Source organism: Sus scrofa, chromosome 8 (assembly GCF_054392235.1).
Source record: "Sus scrofa isolate SSC_HxYL_T2T_F1_AM1 chromosome 8, Sscrofa_HxYL_maternal_Yorkshire_Landrace_v2.0, whole genome shotgun sequence".
Taxonomy (NCBI): Eukaryota; Metazoa; Chordata; class Mammalia; order Artiodactyla; family Suidae; genus Sus; species Sus scrofa.
Genome location: NC_139390.1, coordinates 123,465,697 through 123,488,197, shown reverse-complemented (window position 1 = coordinate 123,488,197; position 22,501 = coordinate 123,465,697). Strand labels below are relative to the sequence as shown.

General features: G+C 36.9%; 1 protein-coding gene across 10 annotated transcripts in view; it reads left to right on the top strand.

The window, feature by feature from the left end:
• Positions 1–22,501, top strand: part of LOC146401023 (uncharacterized) — a 395,912-nt gene that overhangs the window by 106,985 nt on the left and 266,426 nt on the right. For 2 of the 10 annotated variants that reach the window (XR_014813282.1, XR_014813272.1), the window contains one exon: positions 19,871–22,187. The exons of 7 other annotated variants lie outside the window; for them this stretch is intronic. The gene's annotated coding sequence lies outside the window, so the exon portion shown is untranslated. Of the gene's footprint in view, positions 1–19,870; positions 22,188–22,501 lie in introns of those variants that run through there. One more of the 10 variants, XR_014813278.1, reaches the window with a different exon arrangement.

The window sequence follows — 22,501 nt, the reverse complement described above, 5'->3', positions numbered from 1 at the left end:
ATTGATCAATGCATATATATGATTAAGAACACTGAGCTGATTTCAGCAAATTGGAGCTCTGGGCCAAGAGCTGCCCTTGACTTCTGGCAAATCAATTAAAATTCATCTCTATCTACTTGCCATTTTTACCTTAAAAATGGAAACAAAAATTCTCTCCCTACGCAAACAATCGCTGAAATAAAAGAGATGAACCTTTAAGATAACTTTGAAGTAAGTACCTGTGACAAAATTGTTACTTGAAAGCAATGACACACATGGAAAGAAGCCCTAGAAGTATTTGTGAAACAAATACAAATTTCTGGAAATAATACTTGGATAAATTAAAAAAGAATCTCTTGGCAGGAATGGAAACCTCAAGTTGAACTGCTAGAGTAAAAGTACTTGAAGCACTGACACATACTTGCTATGGTTTCTGAAGGAAAAGGATCCATTATGAGGGACAGCTTTTCAGGGTCAGCATATCATTCCTACCTCCCCCTTATTGGCAGCCCTGGCTCTCACTGCTACTGATAAGGCAAGATTCCAGAATGATGCTTTAGTATCTGTATGTTGGTTTCTTCAAAATAAGTTTTTTCATCACTGTGGTCATTTTACTATCTTCCAAATTTATAGTTTTTTCAGAGATATTGGACCCACTTTAATTTGACCAAGCAACAACTTATTTTCAGATATTGAATGATGTGTACATTACAAAAAAGAAATCATGTGTTCAAAGCCTATATGTGATTAAAGTTGCTTTAGAAATATTTTCAAAATAACAAATTCTCCATAATCTGTAGTATCTGGATATATATCTCTATTTCAACTTACAGCTCCAGATGTCAAGTAGTTATGAAGTGCCTATGCAATTTATAGATACATCTAAGAATTCAAAGAATAATATTAGAAAAGCAATTCATAACCATATTCTAAGAAAATAGCTAGGAATAGTCTGTGAGCAATGGGAAAAAAAATCAAGTTGAATAAGTTTATTAATGTGAACCAAAGTTGATTTTAAAGACCATTGATACAGACTCGCTTACACACAAATACACACACACACCCCATTTGGGTTGCATGCTGTGCTATTTTAAACTTAATTCTAATTTGTATGTGACATGGTTGTAAGCAGCTTTGAAATTAAGCAAAGCATGGAGTTCCCGTCATGGAGCAGTGGTTAACGAATCTGACTAGGAACCATGAGATTGCAGGTTCAATCACTGGCCTTGCTCAGTGCGTTAAGGACCTGGTGTTGCCGTGAGCTCTGGTGTAGGTTGCAGACGTGGCTCGGATCCCGCATTGCTATGGCTCTAGCATAGGCCAGCGGCTACAGCTCTGATTCGACCCTTAGGCTGGGAACCTCCATATACCACGGGAGCCGCCCTAGAAAAGGCAAAAAGACAAAAAAAAAAAAAAAAAAAAAAAAAAAAAAAAAAAAAAAGAAATTAAGCAAAGCATATGTTGGTAACGTAGTATTAGTTAAATAGCTATTGGGCACACTGAGTCAACTATGTTTAGATGTAATACCTGCAATTCCTTTGTAAGCCTCTGTGGGACTGACTTTGTAAACCCCAAATTCAAAGAGCTACATCAGATTTTTTTTTCAAACAATGTCACTGTCATATTGTTAAAGAATGCTTAAAGTCCCTAAAAATACTCTGCCACATTGGAAGTTAATTTTTACATTGATCTGCTCCTAGTGTAAGGAAAGCTTAAGGAAGAGGTTAACATAAGTTGTGAGAAAGATGGCACCTTTCCTTGTTCTAGATCTAGGTCTCTGTTAGTTGAATGGAGGAGCTCTCTTAGATTGACCAAACCTGTAAGAAGGGCACAGAATTAGCAATTGACTTCAAAAGCAAGGTAGAAAATGTCATTAGATAATATTTATTAACATGGAAAAGATACTTACAATGTATTACTAAAAGGAGAGGCAAATTATAAAACACTTGTGATTAATCATCTCTATGAACAAGGAATAAAAACATTTAAGAAGATATAAGATTGAATTCATAATTATAACTCAAGTGTTGCAGTTGGAGAAATTTTTTTGCTTCATTGTGCTGTATAACACAGAAAAGTATCTAGTTACTTGTGATGGAACATGACGGAGGATAATGTGAGAAAATGTGTGTGTATATATATGTGTGTGTGATTGGGTCACTTGGCTATAAAGTAGAAATGGACAGAACATGGTAAATCAACTATAATGGAAAAGATAAAAATCACAAAAAACTAAAATTGCTAATGTTAATCAATACTATTGAATAATAGAACAAGTACTATTCTACCATAAAAGAAATGATATTTTTAACTTTTAAACCAAAAAATCAATTTTTGTTTTTGGAGATGTTATCTCAGATTTGATATTCTCTCAGATTTTGATTCATGCATATCTGATATTTGGGCATAAATTTTCCTTCATGTTACGTACATATTTGCATTTAATCTATAGATTACATAGATAACTGCATCTAGTAATTAACAGATTTAAATTGAAGTGAAGTTAACAAGAGCTTTTAACCTAATTATTCAATGGTAACACATTTTGCTGATACTTTTAAGTTAATTTTATTACATGCTATCAATAGGGATATGTTTTGACTTATAAAATTAAGAGGGTTATATAAAATTAATAATTACTGGCTTGTTTCTCCAGCTACATGCAGAGAGTCTTATAATCATATAATGATTTAGGGCTGCGGGAGATCATTCGGCTTAACACATTAATTTTACAGATAAGGATGCTGAGGTTCAAAGAGACTAAGAAATTACCCAAGGTCACTCATTTAGTTCATGGCAGTCAGTATTATGACCAAGTCTACTGATGTTAAGTCCATTTATGGTCATAGTGTATACAGAAGAGCCAGATAGAATTTATTTCTTCTAATATTCTTTGCCTAACTCTATTTGAAATTCTGAAGTTATTTTTGATTTTAAAGTACTTAGTTTATCTCTCTAGAACTTGTCTTTTGATATTAATACATTTGGATTTAGCTTTACTTTGAAACAATTTTAGGTACTCATAGTTGTAAAAATATATTCTAAATATGAAGCTATGACTTTAAAAAGTTTTGATCTTAAATCTTGATTGCACTTTGCTGATTTGTTGAACTTCAAAGAGGCGTTTTAAAAATTTAGAGGTCAAGTAGTGTAAACTCACCTGTGTCTTGACAGTGATCCATGCGAGTGGTGCAAAATTACCTTAGTGTTACACATATGTACACACATGAAAACACATATACCTGGTTCCAAACATGCATTTGATTCAGGTTGATAAAAATATTGAGGATGATAAGCTATTTTAACTAATATTTCATAAAGGGAATCATTTAAAATATTTACCACCTTCAGGAGGCAACTTGGCAGAGGGAAAGGGCTTTGGAGTTTTAACTCCAAATCCTAGTCCACTTACCACCATTGCGAATTTAAGGCAAATGGTTGACTTTTCTGAGACTTTTGTCTTTTCTAGGGCCACACCCGTGGCACATGGACTGTTTTCTTAAGCTATCTGAAAGTAGGATTTAAATCTATGTAGAAGTATTTTTTTTTTTAATGACAAGTATCCACACTATTGAAGAACACAGAAACATTCACTACACTGTACCTTATTTTTAAAATCCTAAATTACAGGAGTTCCCATTGTGGCACAGCAGAAACGAATCCGACTAGGAACCATGAGGTGGCAGGTTCGATTCCTGGCCTTGCTCAGTGGGTTAAGGCTCTCTGGTGTTGCTGTGAGCTGCGGTGTAGGTCACAGACGCAGCTCGGATCCCACGTTGCTGTGGCATAGGCCAGCGGCTACAGCTTTGATTTGACCCCTAGCCTGGGAACCTCCATATGCTGGGTGCGGCCCTAAAAAGACAATAAAACAAACAAACAAAAAAGTTAAAGTTCTGGCTATGTTGCAATGGATCAGCAGGGTCTCTGCAACAGCAGGGGTGTAAGTTTGATCCCTGGCCTGGTGAACTGGGTTAAGGATCAGGTGTTGCTGCATATGTGTGTAGGTTGCAGCTCCAGCTGGGATTTGATCTCTGGCCCAGAACCTCCATATGCCGAGGGACAGCCAAAAAAGACAAAGAATTTAAGAAAAGTACAATTTACATAAAGAATGCACAAGCAATGTCCTTTTTAAGCTCCAGTTAATCTGTAATTTCCTTTTATTCATACTCAGCCAATGCTCACTGCTACAATAATAGATTAGTCTCATCTTATTCCATAACTAGGTAGATCATGAAAGAATAGATTTCAGGGTAAACTTATTCTTCTGAGAATAGGACCTGTGTGTGTGTGTGTATTTAAGAACTTCAGTCATCTTATTCCAAGTGCAGAAATAACCAGATTGTAAACAGTTCCAAAAATCTCATAAGTTTTTTAAAAAATGTCTTTTAGTCATCAAACCTTCACATGAATACAAATGATACATGGTACTGAAGACATAGGTGTTAACTCCTGTATCTCTGGAAAAGAGTGAACAGCAGATTATGGAAGCCACAGCAACTATCTTCAACTATTTGAATGGCTATCGTGCTGTATCAGCCAGGGTTCCTAGTTGGAAGCAACAGAAGTGGACTTTTCAATGGTTAAAGCAGAAAGGTGAATTATGGAGTAAGTCATGAAATCACTGGTAAGGCTAGAGATAGAACCAGGCTTGGAAAAGAGCATGAACAAAGCTTGGAAATGGGCATGATCAAAGAAGGTTTAGTGGCAGCAAAAATCCCACCCCAAATTGTCCCACCCTGCACACAGTGCTGCCACCCAACTGGACATGTGACCCCATGGCTCATACTGGCGTCACCCTAGCTCTGAACCTTGGACACCACTGTTGCTCTCCTGCATTACTTCCCCCAGGAACACTATCCCTTAAGCTTTCTTGCCACCATTCATTGCACAGTGCAATGGCTGAGGTTCGTTTTTCACCTTGGGTCACTAGTGCCAAATTTTAAAGTTGAGCAAAAGAAGACTGAATAATTCTACTTTTGTGTCTCCCCACCCCCAATTAAAAATTCATAAATCAAGGAACCAAACGAAGGACGCATTGAAATGTCGGGCAGCCAAGCAAATTGTATGAAGTATCCACTAAGTGAAAGAGCATGCAGAATCTTTCTGAGCTGCCACAACAGAAAGCAGGACTAAGAAGTGAAATATGGGGGAAAAAGAGGTTTGGAGTTTGCAGATTTAAACATGATAAGAAAATTTCCACAAAATAAAATTGTTAAAGAACGAGATAATTGCTCTAGATAGTTGGGAACTACCTGCTACTAGTGAAATTTAAGTAAATGCTATTTGGCCATCAGAAAGGGAGCTATAGAAAAAAAAAATCGAGTGTTTCTATGACTCTATCCTACTGTTAAGATTGAGATTCTGCCTCAGATTATGGATTTTTTTGGCAGACAGATCTTCCCACATTCCTGTGCATCTCAGTCAAATTGGTAAACTCCCAATTGATTCCAGTGAGCTGAACAAATAGCTTTTTTTTTTTTTTTTCCATGTCTGCTGTGATATTGATATGGTTGGTTGGGAAGCTGACTCCAAGGAAATATCATTTTTACAAAATTAACAATACAAATTTCTGTGATCAATATCTGTATGATATATATATATATATATACATGATAAATGATGTGATATATACTACATATAATTTCTATTTAAAAGAAAAAGTGCTAGTGGGTAGATCTGCAAGTAACTGTGTCTATTATAGATAATAACAAAGCTAATGGGTTACCTACTGATATTTACACAAAAAGTACAATCAGACCCCTGACTTTGTTTTTTTAAAAAAAAATTCCTTTTGTATTGGAATATAGTTGATTAGGAGTGTTTTGTTTCAGGGGTACAGTGAAGTGTTTCAGATATACATATATCCACTCCTTTTCAGGTTCTTTTCCCATATAGGTCATTATGGAATACCGAATAGAGTTCCCTGTGCTATACAGTAGGTCCTTGTTGATTATCTGTTTTACAAAAAGTATGTGTTACTTGCAAACTCCTAATCTATCACTTGCCCCAATCTTTCCTCTCTGTAAAAAACGAAACTATGCATTTGCTTTCAAAGTCTGTGAGTCTGTTCCTATTTTGTAAAGAAGTTCGTTTTCTATTACTTTTGAGATTCCATATATAAATAATACGACGCGTTTCTCTGACTTATTTAACTTTGTATGGTAAATATCTAGGTCCATCGAAGTTACTGCAAATAGCATTATTTGATTTTTATGGCTGAATAATATCCATTGTATACATGTACCACATCTTTATCCATTCCTCTGTCGATGGACATTGAGGTTGTTTCCATGTCTTGGCTGTTGTAAATAGTGTTACAGTGAATACTGAGGTGCATGTATGTTTTCAAATTACGGTTTTCTCTGGATAGATGGCCCAGGAGTGGGATCACTGGATCATATGGCAACTCTATTTTTAGTTTTCTAAGGAAGTTCCATACTTTTCTCCATAGTGCTTTAACCAGCTTAACACTCCCACCAACAGTGTAGGAAGGTTCCCTATTCTCCACACCCTCTCCAGCACTTACTGTTTGTAGACATTTTGATGATAGCCATTCTGATCAGTGTGAGGTGATACCTCATTTTACTTTTGGTTTGTATTTCTTGAATAACTAGTGATGTTGAATGTCTTTTCATGTGCTTTTTGGCCATCTGTCTATTTAGATTTTCTGATAATTTTTGACTTGAGTTTTTTTGTTGTTTTTGTTTTTTTTTTTTTTTTTTGACATTGAGCTGCATGTATATTTTGGAGATTAATCCCTCATTGGTCACATTGTTTGCAAATATTTTCTCCCTTTCTGAAAATATTTTTTCCCACTTCTCCCATTTTTAAGGTTTCCTTTGTTGTGCAAAAGCTTTTAAGTTTAGGTCCCATTTATTTTTGTGTTTATTTTCATTACTCTAGAAGATGGATCCAAAAAGACATTGCTATAATAGCATCTGCTCTTATATTTAACTTCATTTTAAGTTTATTTTTATGTATGGTGTTAGAAAATGTTCTAATTTTATTTTCCATGTAGCCATCTAGTTTTCCTATCATCACTCATTGAAGAGACCATCTTTCCTCCATTGTGTAGTCTTGCCTCTTTTGACCTAGATTAATTGACCATAGGTTATTGGTTTATTTCTGGGCTTTCTATCTTGTTCTATTGACCTGTAATTCTGTCTCTGTGCCAGTACCATATTTTGATAAATGTAGCTTTGGTGTATAGTTTGAAGTCAAGGAGCCTGATTCCTCTGTTTTTCTTTCTCAAGGTTGCCTTTCAGGTTATTGGGGATCTTTTGTGTTTCCATACACATATTAAAATATTTTTTTTCTAGTTCTGTGAAAAATATCATTGGTAATTTAATAGAGATTGCGCTGAATCTGCAGATTGCCTTGGGTAGTATAGTCATTTTGACAGTGTTGATTCTTCTAATCCAAGAGCATGGATACCTTTCCATCTATTTATGTCATCATTGATTTCCTTCAATGAAAATCTTAGTTTTTCAGAGTAAAGGCCTTTTGCACCCTTGGGTAGGTTTTTTTCCTAGGTACTGTATTCTCTTTGATATAATGGTAAATGTGATGGTTTCCTTTATTTCTCTTTCTGGTCTTTCATTTTTAGTGTGTTGGAATGTAAGAGATATCTATGTATGTATTTTATATCCTGCATCTTTACCAAATTCATTGATGAACTCTAAAAGTTTTCTGGTAGCATCTTTACAATTTTCTATGTGTAGTAGTATCCTGTCATTTGCAAACAGTGATAGTAGTTCTTCTTTCCCAATTTGGATTCCTTTTATTGCTTTTTCTTACCTAATTGCTGTGGCTAGGACTTCCAAGACTATATTGAAAAAAAGTGGTGAGAGCGGGCATCCTTGTCACATTCCTGATCTTAGCAGAAATGTATTCAGCTTTTCATCATTGAGTATGCTAGCTGTGGGTATGTTGAGGTAGGTTCCCTCTATGCCCACTTTCTGCAGAGTCTATATCATAAATGGGTACTGAATATTGTCAAAAGCTTTTTCTACATCTGTTGAGATGATCATACAGGTTTTATTCTTGGTCAGTGTGGTGTATGGCATCGATTTATGGATATTGAAGAATCCTTGGGATAAATTCCATTTGCTGTATGATCCTTTTAATTACTATTGCATTCAGTTTGCTAATATTTTATTGAGGATTTTTGCATTTATGTTTATCAGTGGTGTTTCCTATGAATTTCTTTTTTTGTGCTATATTTATCTGGTTTTGGTACCAGGGTGTTGGTGGCCTCATAGCATGACCTTGGGAGTATTCCTTTCTCTGCAGTTTTTTAGAATAATTACAGAAGGATAGGCATTAACTCTTTTCCAAATGTTTGATAGAATTTTCCAATGAAGCCATCTGGTCCTGGAATTTTGTTGGAGGTTTTTTCTTTTTATAGCTGCACCTGTAGCATATTGAAGTTCCCATAGCTGCAGCTGTGGTCTATGCTACAGCCATGACAACACTGGATCTGAGCTTTGTCTGCAACCTATGTTGCATCTTGTGTCAATGCCAGATCCTTAACCCAGTGAACCACAATAGGAACTCTGGAAGTTTGTTAATCAGTTTTAATTTCAGTACTTGTGATTGGTCTAGTCATATTTTTCTGTTTCTTTCTGGTTCAGTATTAGAAGGTTGTACCTCTTTAGAATTTGTCCATTTCTTCTAGGTTGTCCATTTTATTGGCATATAGTTGCTTAAAGTAAATTTTTTTTTTTTGGGCTTTTTGCCATTTCTTGGGCCACTCCTGCGGCATATGGAGGTTCCCAGGCTAGGGGTTGAATCAGAGCTGCAGCCGCCGGTCTACGCCAGAGCCACAGCAACTCAGGATACAAGCCGCGTCTGCAACCTACACCACAGCTCACGGCAATGCCAGATCCTTAACCCACTGAGCAAGGCCAGGGATTGAACCTGAAACCTCATGGTTACTAGTCAGATTCGTTAACCACTGCGTCACAATGGGAACTCCTTATAGTAAAGTCTTATAATCCTTTGTATTTTCTGTGGTGTCTATTGTAATGTCCCCTTTTTTATTTCTCATTTTATTGATTTAAGCCGTCTTGATGAATCTGGCTAAAGGTTTATCTTTTTTTTTTTTTTTATAATGTTTTCAAAAGAACCAACTTTGGGTTTCATTGATTTTCTCTATTATTTACTTTGTCTTTATTTCATGTATTTCTGTTCTTGAGAATTTCTTTCCTTCTATAATTTTGTGTTTTGTTCATTCTTCTTTCTCCAGTTGCTTTAGGTGTAAATTTAGGTTATTTGAGATTTTTCTTGTTTGCTGAGGTGAGCTTGTATTGCTAAAAACTTCCTTCTTAGAACTTCTTTTGCTGTGTTCAGTAGGATTTGGATCATCATGTTTAATTATCATTTGTCTCTAGATATTTTTTTATTTCCTTTTTGATCTTTGGTGATCTATTGGTTTAGACTCGATGTGTTTGTGTTTTTGTCTCTTGTAGTTTATTTATAATATCATAGGATCATGGTCAGAAAATATGCTTGATATTACTTCAGTTTTCTTAAATTTACTGAATCTTGATTATGGCCCAGCTTGTGATCTATTCTAGAGAATGTTCGATATATACTTGAAAAGAATGTTTATTCTGCTGCTTTCAGATGGAATGTTGTACAGATATCAGTTAAGTCCATCTGGTCTAATGTTTCATTTAAGACCTCTGTTTCTTGGTTTTCTCTCTGGATGATCTGTCCATTGAGTAAGTGAGGTGTTAAACTCTCCTAGTATTAGAGTGTTACTGTCAGTTTCTCCTTTTATAGCTGTTAACATTTGCCTTATATATTGGGGTGCTCCTTTGTTGGTTGCATATATATTTATAATTGTTTTAGGTTGCATATATATTTATAATTGTTTTACCTTCTTGGATTGATCCCTTGATCATTATGCAGTGTTTTTTTTCGTCTCTTGTAATAGTATTTATTTTAATGTCATTCTGTCAGATGTAAGTATTGCTATTCCAGCTTTCTTTTGCTTTGCATTTGTGCATAATACCTTTTTGCATCCCCTCACTTTCAGTCTGCATGTGTCCCTAGCCCTGAAGTGGTTCTCTTGGAGACAGCATATATGTGGGTCTTGCTTTTGAACCATTCAGCCAGCTAGCATATGTGTTTTTGTTGAAGCACTTACTCCGTTTATATTTTAGGTAATTATTGATGTTTTTATAGCCATTTTCTTAATTGTTTAGGATTGGTTATTGCAGATCTTTTTTCTTCTTGTTCTCTTGTGATTTGATGACTATCTATAGTGTTTGGATTGTTTTTTTGTGTGTGTGTTTCTGTTGTAGATTTTTTATTTGTAGTAACATGAAGGTTTTTTAAATTTTTAAGGCATAGTTGATTTAAAACATTCCTATAATTTCTGCTGTAAAGCAAAGTGACCCAGCCACCAGCTACTCATACCCCCCCCTCCCGCCTTTTTGACATTTTCCATCAGGTTCTTAGCCAGGTGACTGGATACTATTCCCTGTGCTGTATAGCAGGACCCAATTAACCATCTGTTTTAAATGTAACAGTCTGAAACTACCAACCCCATGAGGTGTTTGATATAGCAGTATATGTATACATACAGGAATTTTTTAGGTCGCTGGTCTCTTCAAAGGCATTCCTGCATTTGTACTCTCTTCTCATTACTGCTAGTTTTAATATGAGAGCCTTGCTGTGTATAGTATTCTTGGTTTTAGGTTTCTTCCCTTGCATCACTTTAAATATATTGTGCTGCTCATTTGTAGTCTGCAGAGTTTCTGCTGAAAAATAAGCTGACAACCTTATAGGTATTCCATTGCGTTATTTGTTGCTTTTCCTTTGTTGCATATAGTATTTTCTTTGTCTTTAATTTTTATCAATTTGATTAATATGTGTCTCAGCATGTTCCTGCTTAGGTTTATCCATTGTGGGACCCTATGCACTTATTTGACTTTGCTGGATTTTCTTTGCAATGTCAGGGAAGTTTTTCAGCCCTTATCTCTTCAGATATTTTCCCAAGCCTTTTCTGTTTCTCTCTCTTCTCCTCTGAACCCCTATAACACTAATGTTGGTGCCTTTAATGTTATCCCAGAGGTATCCTAAACTCTTAATTTCTTTTTATTCTTTGTTCTAAAGCAGTAATTTCCACATTTATGTCTGCCAGGTCATTTATCTATTCATCTTCCTCATTTATTTTGCTATTTATTCCTTCTAGTTCATTTTTAATTCCAATCATTTTATTTTTCATCTCTGTTCTTTGTGTCTTCTAGCCCTTTGTTAAACATTTCTTGTATTTTCTGTCTGTGCTGCCATTCTTTTTCTGAGATCCTATATCATCTTTCTATTAATACTCCAAATTGTTTTTCAGGTAGATTGGCTATCTCAACTTCACTTCATTGTTCCGGGGTTTTACAGTGGTCCTTCCTCTAGAACATATTTTTCTCCTGTCTCATTTTGTCTAGCTTCCTGTGTTTGTGCTCTCTTCTATAGGACTGGAGTTCATCTTGATTCTGATGTCCTCTCCCCAGTGGGTGAGGCTGGTCTAGAAGTTTGTGCAGGCTTCCTTATGGGAGGAACTGGTGCATGCCTACTGGTGGTTGGAGCCGGATCCTGTTCCTTTGGTGGGCAGGGCCATGTCAGGCTTTGTGTTTAGAGGCCACGGTAGTCTCCGTAAGACACTGGGCATACTGTATTCCTGCCCTGTTAGTTGTTTGGCCTGAAGCAACCTAGAACTAGAGCCTATAGGCTCAAGGGTGGGGCCAGGTCTTGGTGTCAAAATGTCAGCCTTGAGGATAGCTCATGCCAATAAACACATCCTCATGCCAATCCCACCAATGTCCTTGTCCCCACAGTGATCCACAGCCACCCTTGCCTCCCCAGGAGATTCTAAGACAAGCAGATAGGTTTGTCCCAGGCTCCTATGAAGTCACTGTTTTTTCCCTGGGTCCTGGTGTGCAGAAGACCTTATTTGCTCTAAGAGTGGAGTTTGTTTTCCCCAATTATGAGGAGTCCCTGCCATCAAGCCCCACTGGATCATCAAAGCCAAATGCTGTGGGGGTTCCTCCTCCCAATGCCAAACCATAGGCCAGAGAGCCTGACATGGGGCTCAGAACTCTCACTACTATGGGAGAACCTCTATGATTATTTTCCAGTTTCTGAGTCTCCCACCCAGCAGGTATATGATCTGATTATACTAAATATTTGCCCTTCCTGCTATCTCAGTGTGGCTTTGTCTTTGGATATAGAATCTTCTTAGTAGACAGTCTTTGGTTGATGGTTGTTCAGCAGTTACTTAGGGTTTTGGTGTTTTCATGAGAGGAGGTGAACTCGGGTCCTTCAACTTCATCATCTTGTCTGCAACCTCAAACCAAGACATTAGGCATACTGTATTCCTGCCCTGTTGGTTGTTTGGCCTGAAGCTACCTAGAACTGGAGCCTGTAGGCTCATGGGTAGGGCCAGGTCTTGGTGTCAAAATGTCTGACTTTTAGATGTGACTCACATTTACGATGTTCCATAATTACTTCTGAATTTTATTAATAATGGTAACTGTGATGTTGATAGTAATCATGCTATTAAATCCTCAAGCATATCACCTAATTTAAACCTCATAGCAACACAATTTTACTATTATAAGAAGACACAACCTTGAAGCTGTTACCTGTGTCATCTTACTTTGTGCTTCCTGGTGATAGAACCTGGGATGGAACTAAGGCCAATCTGACTCTAGCATCCCTGCTCTACTGACTGCCTCTCCATTCACCAATTTTCTTGGATCTTCCATAACTGTGTCCCTATCCTTTCTGCTTTTTCTTCTCAGCCACCAACAGCTGCTTTGTTTCTTGATGTGTAAGTTCAGTATGTGCTTACAGTATTTATGGCGTCCACATGTTTGTATCCATGTAACAAATACTCAGTTTTGCAGCAATCGTTTACCTTTCTGTTCAGATCCTTCCCAACAGGAAACAGTGCAGTAACCCTCTCTTAATGCTTAGAGAGCAGCTGAGCTTCAGATCCTCAGAGTTGGAGTCCTTATTTTCAACACAATCCATAGACAATGCAGATGGAACATCTCATGAGGCTGCTAAGAGTGTCAAAGTTGAATCTCAGGAATTCATAGGGAGAGGTTTCAGAGGAAATGGAGATGTTTTGTAACAGAAGACAGAACCCTTAACACTAACACATGATTTTGCAAATATTAGCTGCAGTTAGAGCCATTTTAAAATAAATGTTTCGAATGTCATAGGCCCCACAAGTAGAGCAAACCCTAGTCATAAGGCATCATCTCAATCCACCCAATGCAAAAATATCCTCTAAATACCCATGACAGATGGTTTTTCACCTCTGCCTGAACACTTTCGGAAATAGAGAACTCTGGCCTATTTTACATTGAGTGAATATCTTTCTGTTGCTGCTGGGACTCAGTTTTTCAGGCCTAGAAATATGAATGTATCAGCTCACTGGGGAGCTTCATAAAACAGAACCACATGCCTGCTATTCTAGGCACCATCTTTTATTATCAAGGTATCTGGAAATTAAATGAGTAATCAGAAGGATGCTTTCTAAACTTAGAATAATAGAAAATAAAATTACATATTATTATGAAATTTCCCCCTCAAGTCGTGGAAAAAGCCTCATAAATTACTCCTATCCAACCAGAGAGAACATATCTAATAAGTGGAAATGTATACAAGTATATACCATCTCCAGAAAATCGCCGAATAAATTCAATACAATTTCTCAAATAACCACTTTTTATTGGTCATGAAATCCATCCTTCATGCCAGAATTTATAGGGTGATAAAGAGCATGCTAGTGAGGAAGGGTATCAGCATGTTGACTATCTGGCAGGGGCAGTCTTTTGGAGGATGGTACTAATAGAAGTTGCTATTACAAAACTAGGTTCCTTTGTAGCAAGGGGTATGGTAAGACCTAGAATATCAGAGATGACAGGCAGTGCTTCGATTTCAGAAGCAAAGTGGACAGAATTACTTCACATGGAAGCAGGGTTAGAACAGCAGTACCTGGAGTGGTGGGAGGGGGGTGCTGCTGACCTTCAGAAATCTATTGAGGGAGGCCCATAGAGCATGATGTTTCTAAAGGCAAGAAAGATAAGGCAACAACAAGACAACTGCTGAATACAGAATTAAGAGATCAAAAATGAATGAGCAGAAGCCTGAGATCAGGTGCCCTAATGAAAAGTCACAATCCTTCATTGTCCTTCCAGATTCTAAGACCAATAACCTGTCAACCAAAGGAGGGGTATGGCCTTAATGAAGAAGGACCCTGAAATACTACAGCATGTATTTAGAAGGGCTTTCTTTCTTTTTTTTTTTTTTTTTTTTTTTTTCCTTCAAAGGGATTTATGGTCATTTACTCAAGGATCCATACACAGGACAAAGAGCCTGAGCTTGACTCATAAACGGCCTGGTATGAGGGTTCAAGGACAAAATGGACCACTGTTGCCCTATCAGCTCTACTCAAGAATAACCTCAAGTGACAGCAATGGAGGAATATCTTCCCAGGGAACATATCATTGCCCATACATCTGCTCATTTACTTGAAGAGGAGTGAACATATGCCTGAGATTATAGTCCATGGGCAGTGGTGAATGACAGCCTGATGGTCAGGGCCATTGAAGGAACAAGACTGCAAGACTAGGACAAGGCAGTTCAAGGAAATAGGCAAGTGGCTGGACTTAAGGTTAAAAGGAAAAAGTATTAGGATCTCTGTGGCACACATTAATGTTAATAAAAACGTTCACTGAAGAATAACCAAGCCAGAGGGTGACTTGGCCAGTAGGTATCAGCCAGCTTCTCACCTTGCCCATTTCAGTTCTTATACAATATGCTTATAAATAATGTCAGCAATGGGGGAAAGATGAAAGCTATGTATGGGCCAAAGAGCACAGGCAGCTTCTTAAAAAGGCTGATCTAGCTACTGCTGCTAATAAATGTCCAGCCTGTCAGTAATAGAATTCAATATTGAATTCCCCATATAGTACCAACTGAAAAAACTGGTGACAAGTTTGATTATATTAGGGCTTTTATATCCTAGCAAAGGCAATGTTCTATCATGATCTTGACTCACATGCATTTGCATAAAAGTTTGTCTTTCTGCCTGGAGTGCCACTACTAGAACCCTCTAAGAACTCAAGAGTATATGAGCAATTGACATGGGGTCTATCCTAATACTGTCTTAAGCTGAGGAACTCATTTTATGGCAGGTGAAGCATGGCCTTTTGCACATGACTATGAGATGCACGGGTCCTAATCATATCCCACAACATTCACAAGCTGCCTTTTTTAAAAAAATTTTATTGGAGTATGGTTAATTTACAGTGTCGTGTTAGTTCCAGGTGTATAGCAAAGTGAATTTGTTATACATGTACCCATTCTTTTTCTCCATATGGGATTTTACAAAACATTGAGTAGACCTTCCTGTGCTATACAGGAGGTCCTTGTTAATGTTTTTTATATGAAGTAGTATATATGTATTAATCCCATCCTCCCAATTTATGTCTATCTCCCATTGTTTCCCTTTGGTAACCATAAATTTGATTTTAGTTTGTGAATTTATTTCTATTTTATAAAAAAGTTCTTCTGCTCATCTTCATTAGATTCTACATGTAAGTGTTATGATGTGATATTATCTTCTTCTGACTTAACTTCACCTAGTATGATAATCTCTCGGTCCATCCATGTTGCTGCAAATGGCAATATTTCATTCTTTTTTGTGGCTGAACAATATTCCAGTGTATATATGTACCATGTCTTCTTTATCCATTCCTCTGTCCATGGACATTTAGGTTTGTTATTGTAAGTAGTGTTGCAGTGAACCTTGGGGTGTGTAATGTTTTTGAATTAGGATTTTCTTCAGATATATGCCCAGGAATGAGATAGCTGGGTCATTTGGTAGTTCGATATTTAGTCAAAACCTCCATACTGTTCTGTGTAATGGTTGCATCAGTTTACATTCCCACCAACAGTGTAGGAGGGTTCCCTTTTGTCCACACTCTTTGCAGCATTTATTGTTTGCAGAATTTTTATGATGGCCATTCTGGCCAGTGTGAGGTGATACATCATTGTAGTTGTGATTTGCATTTCTCTAATAATTAGTGATGTTGAACATCTTTTCATGTGCTTTTTGGCTATCTCTATTTTCTTTGAAGAAATGCCTATTTAGATATTCTAATCATCTTTTGAGTAGGTTGCTTTTTAGATAATAAACCTGTATGAACTGTTTGTGTATTTTGGAAATTAATCCCTTATTGATCACTTTGCTTGAAAAGATTTTCTCCTAGTCCATAGGCTGTCTTTTAAGTTGTTTTATGGTTTCATTTGCTGTGCAGAAGCTTTTAACTTTAATTAGATCCCTTTTTTTTCATTATTTTTTCATCACTCTAGGAGATGGATCCTCTGAAAAGTTCTATAGTATCTGGTCTTAATTTAGGTCTTGAACCCATTTTGAGTTTATTTGTGTTTGTGGTGTTAGAAGATGTTCTAATTGCATTATTTTCCATGTAGCTGTCCAGTTTTCCTACTGCCATTTATTAAAGAGACTTTTTTCCACTGTATATTCTAGCCCCTTTGTCATAGATTAGTTGACAGTAAGTGTGAGGGTTTATTTCTGGGCTTTCTGTCCCATTCCACTGATCTATATTTCCGTTTTTCTGTTAGTACTATACTGTTTTGATGACTGTAGCTTCAAAATATAGTCTGACGTTAAGGTGCCTTATTCTTCCAGTTCCATTTTTTTTTTCCAAGTTTTGGTTTTTTGGGGTCATTTGTATTTCCACATAGATTTATTTCTTGATTTTTAAAATTAAAGTATAGTTGATTTACATAGCTGTGCTAAATTCTTCTGTACAGAAAAGCGATCCAGTCATTCATATATATGTACATATATATACACATATATGTGTGTGTATATATGTGTGTACATATATATATATGACTGGGTCACTTGGATATACATTGTGTGTATAGATAGACATATATACATACATATAGATTCCCTTTATTATATAATCTTCCATTATGGTCTATCCCAAGAGACTGAATATAGTTCCCTGTGCTGTACAGTAGGACCTCATTGCTTATCCATGAGGTAATGGTGTGCAGCTACTAACCAGAAGTCTGTTCTCTAGGTCTGTGAGTCTGTTACTGTTTTGTAGGTAGGTTCATTTGTGCCTTTTTTTCTTTTTGGGGGCCACACCTGCGACATGTGGAAGTTTGCAGGCTAGGGGTTGAATCAGAGCAGCAGCTGCCAGCCTGTGCCACAGCCACAGCAACGAATGATCCAAGCTGCATCTGTGACCTACACCACAGCTCATGAGAGCACCAGATCCTTAACCCACTGACCAAGGCCAGGGATTGTTAGTAGTCAGGTTCATAATCTGCTAAGCCACAATGAGGATTCCCCTTATTTGTGCCATATTTTAGACAAATTAAAATTTCTCGTTCTGTGAAAAATTCTATTGGTAATTGGATAGGGATCGCATTGAATATGTAGATTGCCTTGGGTAGTATAGTGGTTTTGACAGTATTGATTCATCCAGTCCAAGAACATGGTACATCTTTCCATATGTCTGTGTCATCTTTGATTTCTTAAGTGTCTTACAGTTTTCAGAGTACAGGTCTTTTCCCTCCTTAGGTAGATTTATTCTTAGGTATTTTATTGTTTTTGATGTAATGGTAAATGGAATTGTTTCCCTAATTCTTTTTTCTGATCTTTTGTCATTGTTATATAGGAATGCAAGAGATTACTGTGTATTAATTTTGAGTACTGCAACTTTGCTGAATTCATTGATGAGCTCTAATAGTTTACTGGTAGCATCTTTAGGATTTTACATGTATAATATCTACAGACAGTGTCAGTTTTACTTCTTTTCCAATTTGGATTCCTTTTTTTCTTCTCTGCTTACTGTGGCTGTGACTTCCAAGACTGTATTGAATAAAAGTGGTGAGAGTGGACACCCTTGTTGTGTTCCTGGTCTTAATAGAATGTAGTCAGCTTTTCACAATTGAGTATGATGTTAGTTGTGGGATTGTCATATGTGGCCCTCAATATGGTGAGGTGGGTTCCCTCTATACCCACTTGGAGAATTTATATCATAAATGGGGGGTGAATTTTGTTAAAAACTTTTTCTGCATCTATTGAGATGATCATGTGGTTTTTATTCTTCAGCTTTAAGGTGGTGTATATCACAGATTGACCTGCGGATATTGAGGAATCCTTGGATCCCTGGGGTAAATCACACTTGATGTTGTATGATTGTTTTAGTTATCGTTGGATTCAGTTAGGTAATATTTTGGTGAGGATTTTTTTGAATCTATGTTCATCAGTAATACTAACGTGTAACTTTCTTTTTTATGGTATCTGTTTGGTTTTGCTATCACAGTGATGGTGGTCTCATAGAATGAGCTTAGAAGGGTCCTTTCCTCTGCAATTTTGGAGTAGTTTAAGTATAGTAGGTTTTAACTCTTCCCCAAATGTTTGATAGAATTCTTTTGTGAAGCTATCTGGTTCTAGACTTTTTTTTGTTGGAAGTTTGTTAATCACAGTTTCAATTTCAGGACTTGTGATTGCTCCATTACTATTTTCTATTTCTTCCTATTTCAGTCTTGGAAGGTAGTGCTTTTGTTAGAATTTGTCCATTTTTTTCTACGTTTTCCATTTGATTAGCATATAGTTGCTTGCAGTAGTCTCTTATCTTTGGTATTTCTTTGATGTTGGTTTAACTTCTCCTTTTTCATATCTAATTTTAGTAATTTGACCCTCCTCCTTATTTCCTTGATGAGACTGGCTGAATTTGTATCAACTTTGTTTATCTTTTCAAAGACCCAACTTTGGGTTTCATTGATCTTCTCTATTGTTTTCTTTGTCTCTATTTCTGTTCTGATCTTTCCTTCTACTAACTATGGGTTTTGTGATTTTTTTCCTCTAGTTTTTTTTAGGTGTAAGGTTAGGTTATTTATTTGTGACTTTTCTTGTTTCCTGATAAAATATTTATGGTCATGAATTTCCCTCTTAGAACTGCTTTAGCTGTGTCCCATAGGTTTTGAATCATTATGTTTTCATTGTCATTTCTCTCTAGGTATTTTTATTTGCTCTTTAATTTCTTCAGTGATCCCTTGGTTGTTTAGTATGATATTGTTTATCCTCCAGGTGTTTGTGAAGATGCTTTTCTAATAAAGTGTTGGAATTGTCTCCTGAAGATTTACCCAACACATAGCTTAGAGGTGACATCCTACAAGGATGAGGAGGTACTCTTCAAAGATAACATTATATACCTCAAACTAATGGTCATTATGTGGTACCATATACCTAGTAAATAAAATACAGGGTCCCTGAAATGGAGAGTGGAGGCAGGAGTGGTTCTGCTTACCATTCATTCATTTAATTACTTTGAAAATTTTTGTTTCCATGCTCTTTAACTTTATAATCTATAGCTCTAGAGTTCCTAAATCCAAGGGAAGGGATGCTTGCACCACAGAACTCAGCAATAGTCCCACTGAACTTTTATGCTGTAGCTACCATCTTAACACTTTGGGATCCTTGTGGCAGTAAACCAGTGTTAAAAAAAAATTATCAGACAATTTTAATTGCTCTGATCATTGTAAGGAAGTGGGACTAATATTACAAAACCAGGATAGGAAGGAATATATTTCCCACTTGGGTCATCCATTGGAGAGCATTTGTTGCTATGTCCATGCCCATTTGTAGTCTGCAAAGGTAACCAGAGCTTAGACCCCCTCACAGTCAAAGGTCTGGGCCATTCTACCAGGCAGGTCACCCAGATCGGCAGAAAAGAAAGATGATGAATATTATTCTTAGACTCAGGACCAATGGAGCAGTGAGAACTAGATTTTTTCTATTAACTCTTCTTATAAATTTTCCCAGAAACTGTGACTAACCTGAAAATCTGGAGATTTTATGGCTAGTGCCTAGATGGAGCAAATTTAATTAAGAAGCCAATAGATGTGAGTTATTCATGGTGGAGACAATAGTAAATGGTGTTTGTTTACTTATCTTCTTCACTAGCCACTGCTCTCTTATCCCACATACAATATTTTCTGATAGCCACTGTGAGTGCTGGATAACAAGAGCTGAAAGCTGTCCTTTTATTCAGAGAATGGTGTTTGGTCAAACAGAAGCTAGCACATCCTGGATCTATGCCCTACATGGAGGAGGACAAACTGTTGCCAATGATTGACAATTAGTTTCATCTGTCTGTACAAGTCAAAAGAAGTCTTCTTTGAAGAAAATATTGGTTAGGACTGTTGTCTCAGAAATGAACAAGAGCCTCCTGGCTTGTTGACCTTTCCCATGGTACCATTGTCCTCCAGATCATCTTGCATACTATCTCAGATGCGTCTCCCTAAACTCCATTTTCATCATGGCTGCCCTTTAACGATCTATTATGGTCATTTATCTCCTACCACATTGACAATGCTTATCATTACAGGTAGGTTTAACAATGATAGTTAAGTATAGGCACTTGCCAGAGACTGAAGACGCAAAAGTGAATACAAAATAGTACTTAGCTTCACATTTTCAAAGTCTGCAAGGGAAAAAATGGATGGCTTGCATCTTGAAGGAGGACTGAGTTTTGCCAACATTGGTATCCCCCAGTTCACAGCAGACAGTGCTGCCTGAGAAGCTTGGGAATGGTCTCAAAAGTGAGATGACAAATGTACCTCATCTTAAAGAATGTAAGAGTGAGAGTTTTTCTCATGTAGACTGTGGTATTGAGAAATGCTTTCAGTGAGGATATTGTAGTGTGAGCTTGGATGTCAAGGAAAGGAAATACACTGAGATCCTGAGTGACCAAAGCAACAACTTTCACTCCACTGCAGACACACTGAAAGGTTGGGTGGCAATCATTTATGAAATGTAATGTGAATAACTTGCTAATACTAATGGTAACATGCTGAGGTTTATGACTGATTCACTTATTGAAATAAGTTAGTATTCAAAATGTACCCTCACAAAACGGCAGTACCTTCTTCCATTCTGATAGCTATTGTATAGTAAAGATTTGGGCCTTTCCTGAAGAGATGTCTGGCCGTTGTTCCTGGCCCCTAGAAACTAACCTTTCTATTTGTGTATCACTCCATTCCTGAATTGATGGGGTATCTTTGTTATTCATGGTGAACTTTTCAGACCACACCTGACAGATTTATACTAAAAGATGATTTCTGGTAGACACCTTGGGTCACATGATATCTGACCACCCTCTGGGGGAGCTGAGGGTGGTTGAAGACAGAATTTAACTGTTGGGGCAGTCAATGAAACAATCATGCTTAAATTGTGGAGTCGCAATAAAAGCTCTGGATACTGAAGCTCAAGTGAGCTTTTCAGGTTAGGAACACTCTGTATTATTGGACATTGATGCCAGGAGGGTAACATGTCCAGAGGCCAGGGAAAGCTGTCCATTTGGGATCCTCCCCATGTGCCTCTTCCTTTGGCTGGTTCTCATTGTGTCCTCCTAATAAGCCGTAACTGAATGCAGTAGGTCCCAGTGAGTTCTATTAGTCTTTGAAGGGAATGACCAAGTCTGAGAATAGTTTTGGGAAACCCCTGAACTATAGTTGCTATCAGAAGGGAAGGTTGTATGGAATTTTCCCTCTAACTTTGTAGTTGGATCCTAACTACTTGCAGTCAAAGTCAAAAGGCTTGGCCAGAATCTGTAGGTCTATATCTTTAACTCCATGGTTTGGCTCACTCTGGGTCTTTTCTTGATTGTAACCAAGGACAAAGTTAGAGTGTGCCAACTGATAATTATACATAACACTGGGTTATGCTTGAGCATACCATCCGTCTTGTGTGTCCTGCCCAAGAAGGATGTGTGTGGGTAGATGTGGTAGAAGATGAGGTTACCAAAGTAGGTATTGTCTAAACCAGTAATTCTTATTTTATATAATAGTATTTGAAATGGAAAATCACAGTCTGGTAAAAATCTATAATCTGGAAAAATCCTGATAGTTTACTGCAAATAACACGGTATTTGAAATCAGAGAGCTACGTTGCTCTATGTGGGTTTTAGCTTCTTATTTAGTAACTGACTTTGTTTCTTTATACATGAATGAGGGTAAAGTAAGGCATAATTTAGAGAATTAAGCAGTTTAGCTAGAAAATTCACAGCATATTAAAATACTTTCTAAAGCTTAAAATGTTGATGTTAGTAAATAAAAAGGATTTTGTTCTTCGCTCATCACATGAATGTGAGAAATTTTATTTAACCTTCTTTATGCTTTGTTTCCTTATCTCCAAAATGGTTAGGTCTCAACCACTTCCCTGTGCTCATCTTAGAGGAAGATACTTTCATTTTAATCTTTCTTTTAGGTATCAAAATTCTGATGTACTTTCTTTTTTTTAAGTGACTTCCTTCTGAAGCTCAGTATTCTTAATAGGAAGGAGTAATCATAGTGAAAAATGGATAATTAGGTTTATAACTCTCAATTTGCCAAGACAAGCATCATAATTTGGGCCAAAAATATGCTCAATAGTGAGAGATATATGTTGCCTGAG